This window comes from Etheostoma spectabile, chromosome 13, assembly GCF_008692095.1.
Source record: "Etheostoma spectabile isolate EspeVRDwgs_2016 chromosome 13, UIUC_Espe_1.0, whole genome shotgun sequence".
NCBI classification, from domain to species: Eukaryota; Metazoa; Chordata; class Actinopteri; order Perciformes; family Percidae; genus Etheostoma; species Etheostoma spectabile.
The window spans coordinates 22,301,753-22,307,457 of NC_045745.1; the positions used below are offsets into that span (position 1 = coordinate 22,301,753).

A 5,705-nucleotide genomic window follows, 5' to 3' on the forward strand; every position below is an offset into this window, starting at 1 on the left:
CTATCTTTACCCTTCCATCGTAGGTTGTTTTGGCGATTCTGTGCCTACCCTACACATGAGAGGATTTAATCCAGCTGGGGTTTTTGACATGACTGGCGTTTCCCGGTATGAAACAGATGAGCAAAATGTACAGCAGATGTAAGTCTGGAAGACTAATGCGTTAGGAGTATATAAGACGTATGTGTTGGATGCTGCCAAGCTGTTTTCCCTCCTCCATGCATCAGGCGATGGTGTGTACTGCATGCTATCACATATCTGCCATGAAGAGTGGGGCTCTGATCATTATTCATTCTCTTTTGAGGAAGAAGTAGAATAATGCAATTTATAACCTAATTTCAGTGCAGTGCTTTCTGGAGGTTGACTATTTTAGGGTTTCATGTAGCCTGTGACCTATTTATTCACTGGATGCTTGGAGCAGGACAGCCTACAGCTGGGCTAAACCATTTCCCTCTCAGTCAGACTGGTGAGCTGTCCGGATTCAGGCCGGCTCTCATCTCCCAATCGATTATTGGTATTACACAGTAGAGCTGGCTCACTCCGACCTTGTCTTGTCCCCCCCACCCCCTGGCTGCACCGGCTAACCATCCATCCTGTTCCACAGCCTCCTCCTTCACTCTGGAGGGGCTGAGAGGAGAGATGCTGCCTGCATAGACTGGCCTGGCAGGGCAAGCGCCATGCATTTAAAAGCAGGTGGAGAGGAGGAGAGGGGGTTGAGGGAGGGTGGGGGAGGAGAAGAGAAAGAGTGGAGGAGGATGAGGTGGTAGGATGCTGCAGTGGCTATGTGCTCAGAAATCACCAGCTGATGCAGCGGAAGAGAAAAGGACTCTGGATTGGTCCAGATCAGATCAGTGAAAGCTCATCAGAGCGTTCAATTGAAATGTACTCCATTTTACATAAATACCTGCGCTTAGGCCCACACTTTATCCGTGAATGTTGGTTTGATACATTAACACGCAAAGGCCTAACACCCTGACAAATTAAAGCACTATGTGTTGTCCATACAAAGCTTTACTTGCTAAATCCTGAATTGAACAATCAGTAGTGGTTGCGAGGCTGCCAATAGCTAAGCCTGTTAGGGAATTATGTTGCCCAGCTCCTTAATTAAAAGAGTTAAAACAAAGAGGTGTTGAGGCAGAAACCTCAGTGGTCATGCTGCTGGTACAATGAGTCCACTGTGACCCAAAAGCTGATCCATTATTCCAGTCAATGTAGGAGACCACAGCAGCCACATTTACCGTCCACCGTGGCTGTATTGATCAGATCCCACTGCAGCTTGGGTGAACAGATGGCTTGTCGGCTGGATCAGATATGCTCCCTGTTCTATATGGCATGATGCTGGCCTTTGGCGAGTGATAAACTGTACTGTCTCTAGAAAGAAAGAGAAGAAAAGGAGAAAGGACAATAACAATCAACTCGGGCCAGAACATTGTCTGCCCTGATGCTGAAACAGCGGCAAACAACAGAGCACTGCTGTCTGTGTAGCCAAGAACATAGGTCATGCTATTGTTTTTAATAAAAATGTTTTCTGTTTTTTTAAACAAAGCGAATGTGCAGATGCAGTGCACACATACAGAATAGAAACACTTACATTATATGAGTGGGCTACTGGTGGTGAGGTGCTCAGTTATTATCATTTACAAGGCATCACAGTTGTCAAGGCAACACTGCTCTTTGACTGCTCGCCTCCAGACGCTCGACCACCTGGTGCTGATTTCCACTTCCGGACTTCTGTGACATTACTCAGCCACATCGTTTCTCTCTATCTCTCACCCTCTTTCTTTGTCTGTTTGTTTCTCGTTCTCCTATTATGAGCTAATATTTTAATAGTTTGAGGAACAGCATTGAATAACTCAGAAAAGTGTACAGGCCTATTTTAGTTGGATCATCAGTGAATTAGTTTGGTTTTATATACAATCGTGTGTCTTGGCTGCCATGAGCCACCAGACTAGTCTCAAGGTGGTGCTCTTCTCATTTATCCCTTTTTCTGTCTTGAAGTATATGGATGTATATGTCAAGCCTTTTAGGTACCAGAGAGGATGGGGTCATTAGATGATAAACGGGATATAATCCTTGCTTGTGCACTTGTAAATTACAGTAGTGCAATAGGCCCCTAAAAAGATGAAACACCGCAACAAAATGTATTTTTGGGCAATCAGGTTATAACCCACAAGACATATTCAACTGGCAACAATAGGTTACAAATACACGTTTATAATGGGCCAAAAAGGTTGAGGATCAGTATGACAGTCTACAGGACAGGATACTTTATGGTGTGGTGATGGAGCCATTTACTGGTTGTGTCATCCCTTTAGAGGTCAGTGCTTTCTTTTCCCTGCACTAGTGGTTCTGTGGATTGAAACCTTCCCCAGACTGTGTTTATTGGCTTTGACATGTTTTCATGTTGGATGTTGGAGGAAGCCAGGCGAGGAAGCATGTTTGTTGACCGAACGAAGAGGGTTGAACTGTGATCTATCTGAACTGTACCATCATATCTTTATTTTAAGAATTGACAGGAATATTTCAAATGCCTCTACAGGCAGTTCTGTGCTTGCCTAAGTATGACAGTGCTGGCTGTGCTTATTTATAGACAGCGTTATCTAGTTGGGATGCTTTTTGGGGATCAAAATTGAGTGTTTGTCTGGCATAGAAAAAGATACACTCTGGCTCACCCTTGGTCTCCATGCCTTGTTCTTTGCTTTTCAGTCTCTCTTTCACCTTCTGTCTTTGTCAGATGCAATACCTTCTGGCAGTGTCAATCCCAACCTGAGCCCCTTTGGTGGTCTTACTGAGTCTCTGTTAGTAAACATCTCATTATTCTTGTCCACAAACTCCTAGTCCACAGCCAGCAGATTCAGAGTCAGAACAACACAGTCTGACACTCACACAGACCCAAAAATTAAACCTACTCAGATGTCCATGTTGACATTCAGACACAAATGCAGATACACACAGACACACAGTGCACAATCATTTGCACACATACAGTAGCAAGCAACCCATTCATGTTTCTCAAAAAAGAGAGTAAAACGTATATTAGGAGAGAATACAATATAAGGAGGAGAGTATAAGGAGAAAGGAGGGCAGCTTTAGAAAAAAGAATATTTCTATGTTTCATAATGTGTTTAACACTGCTTGACCCTCTGTCTGGAGTGCAGTGACATTGCTGATTATATACAGATTACTAAAGGAATAGGTCACCCTATTTCAAAACTTATTATGTGACATGTTGTTTTGCCCTGAGGTGGTTTGGACCACCAGTGCAACATTCAGTTTGACTGTTTTCCAAGTTTGCCCTGTGGCTGCACACTCAGGGCAGAGGCTAACTGTTTCCCTGCAGCACTCTAATCTGCTGGCATGGCCATGCAGGGGAATAACAATGCGTCATCGTGTACTTGCACAGCCATGCAGATGACTCTCATAACAATCATCCCACTAACTAATGAATAATGTGTGGCCTTGCTAGTTTGTGTAGAGAATGATCGTTGATGGACTTCTGCATAATACAATAGAGGTTTATTTGAAATTAGCAGATTTTCAGTAATGGAACACAGAGTACATGCTAGGTTGTACTGTAGCTATTGCACAAAAATGTGTGGTATAGAGCATCACTGTTTGATGTCAAGTAAATTGTGGTGGTGATATTATTGCCATCTATTAATGCTCTATGTAACGCCAGCTTTGCAGTGTTTCTGAATCTAACTGCCATTATGCAAAGAGGATGTTTCATGTTTCATCATGTGCTTGTGTTGCTTTTTGTGCATTTTGATAAACATATTTTAGGAAAGTTTTGTCTTACTATAAGTTTTTGCCTTTATCTCTCTTTGTGTTGAAGCTGCAGTGCCCTTTTTCCTGGTTTTTGTCCAGGTATTGTTGCTTTTGATGTAAACTTTCTCAACTGATTTTAGTGTGAGATTTGATTCAGTAGCGCACAGTATGAAATAGTGCAGAGGCCAGTCAAGACTGCTAGTGAGTTCAGCGGTGGCGCCTACTATTTTAGTTAGTCCCCTATAATTCGGAAAACAGCAGCTAAAAGCCTATACAAAGACAGAAAAAAATTAAATTATTGCTGCAACTAGCAATTATTTCCATTGATTAAAGTGACTATGTGTAACTTTTAAATGTTTCTGAAACTGTGTAATGTTCTTTCTGATAATCACACGTGACCTGTAACAGCAAACAAGACTAGCAGTGAAAAGATCGCTAATTTTATACAGTTTTTATTAATGCCTCTGCCCGGGTCTGATTTATCCCCGCAAACTCACAAAATGATGTATGGCAGGTAGACATCGCTACAGTAACACATTCTGACGGGTCACAGAGTTTGGCTGAACACCGGAAAAGCCTGTGTTATTGGATCCAGCCAGGTAAAAGCAAGAGCTTTCTTTATATTAGCCTAATTGTATTGTAACTTTATTTTAGAAGTTATGTTATTTAGAAGTTATAACTTTTGTAGATATGGCTGATGCTGGGGCAGGACATCACAGAAAACAAAGAAATTAAATGAAGAACAACTAAAAGCTAAAACCGAAAGTGAAAGACGACTGGCGAAATACGAGTCACACTCGGTCGGGTTTTCAACAGATGGAGATAATTGTAAATTATTCAAAACCAACCCCGACTTGACTCACAGGTATGTACTATGTCTATTTCATTCATAAAATAACTTTAGATTGCGTGATGTGATTGTCCGTAGCAGACATTAAATTAGGTTCCCCATTCCATTTAGCACAGACATTTTATTCCTTTCGTTTTGTGGGTTTTTTCTTACTATTTTTTTTCCCCTTGTCCCAATGTAATATTACTTGTGTAAAGCGTCTTTGGGTTTTATGAAATGCGCTATATAAATCTAAGTTATTGCATTGGTTGCTACAACAAACTCAAAATGCTTTGGTTTGTGACACAGTGTCAGTGAAAACGTTACCCGGTTAAGCTCACGATACATCCAGGCTAAATTACCGTGTGCAACACTTGAAATGCAACAATGACTTTCTGTCTGAGCAAAACAGTCATTGCAACTATATGACTTCCTGGTAAGGCTAACTCCTAGACCTTTACGCCAGCAGGCGTGGTAAACACTGCTGCTTTTGTCCATAGGGGCCGCTGAAATCCACACAAACTGAAAGTTACATATAGACACTTTAATCTACCAACTGTTGTCTTGATAAATTGTTTAGTCTATAAGATGGGAGAAAATAGGCTAGTAAAAATTGTCCATCACAATTTCATAAAACCTAATGTGACATCTTGTGTCAAATGTCCAACCAACATGTCAAAAGCCAGAAATATTCAGTTTACTGTCACATAAGACAAAGAAAAGCTTGGGAAAAGCTGGACTGCTGGTGTATCGTAACCTAGCCTCAGGCTAATGCTGCAGCAAAGAGAAGAAAAGGGTTTTGGGTAACAGTGAAATTCCAAGACAAAAAATGTCTAAGAAAGAGGATGCACTTTTTGTTTTTACCAAGCGTTTTTCAGGCCTCTGTGAGATGCTGTTAGGGGTTATTTTAGGGAAAGATTAGCTGCTGTAATGCTGCAGAGAAGCTTAGTCAGTTTGTGCCTGGGGGCTGCAGCCAGTGAGCAACTGTGTTGGTGCTGACCCAAGGAACAAAAAAACAAGTCGAAATGTTTTTATATGGGCTGCCACTTTAACGGCATGAACACACACACACACACACACACACACACACACACACACACACACACACACA

At 41.8% G+C, this 5,705-nt stretch overlaps 1 protein-coding gene across 21 annotated transcripts in view; it reads left to right on the forward strand.

Annotated features, from left to right (window-relative positions):
• Window positions 1–5,705, forward strand: part of nbeaa (neurobeachin a) — a 92,615-nt gene that overhangs the window by 1,409 nt on the left and 85,501 nt on the right. The window lies entirely within an intron of this gene.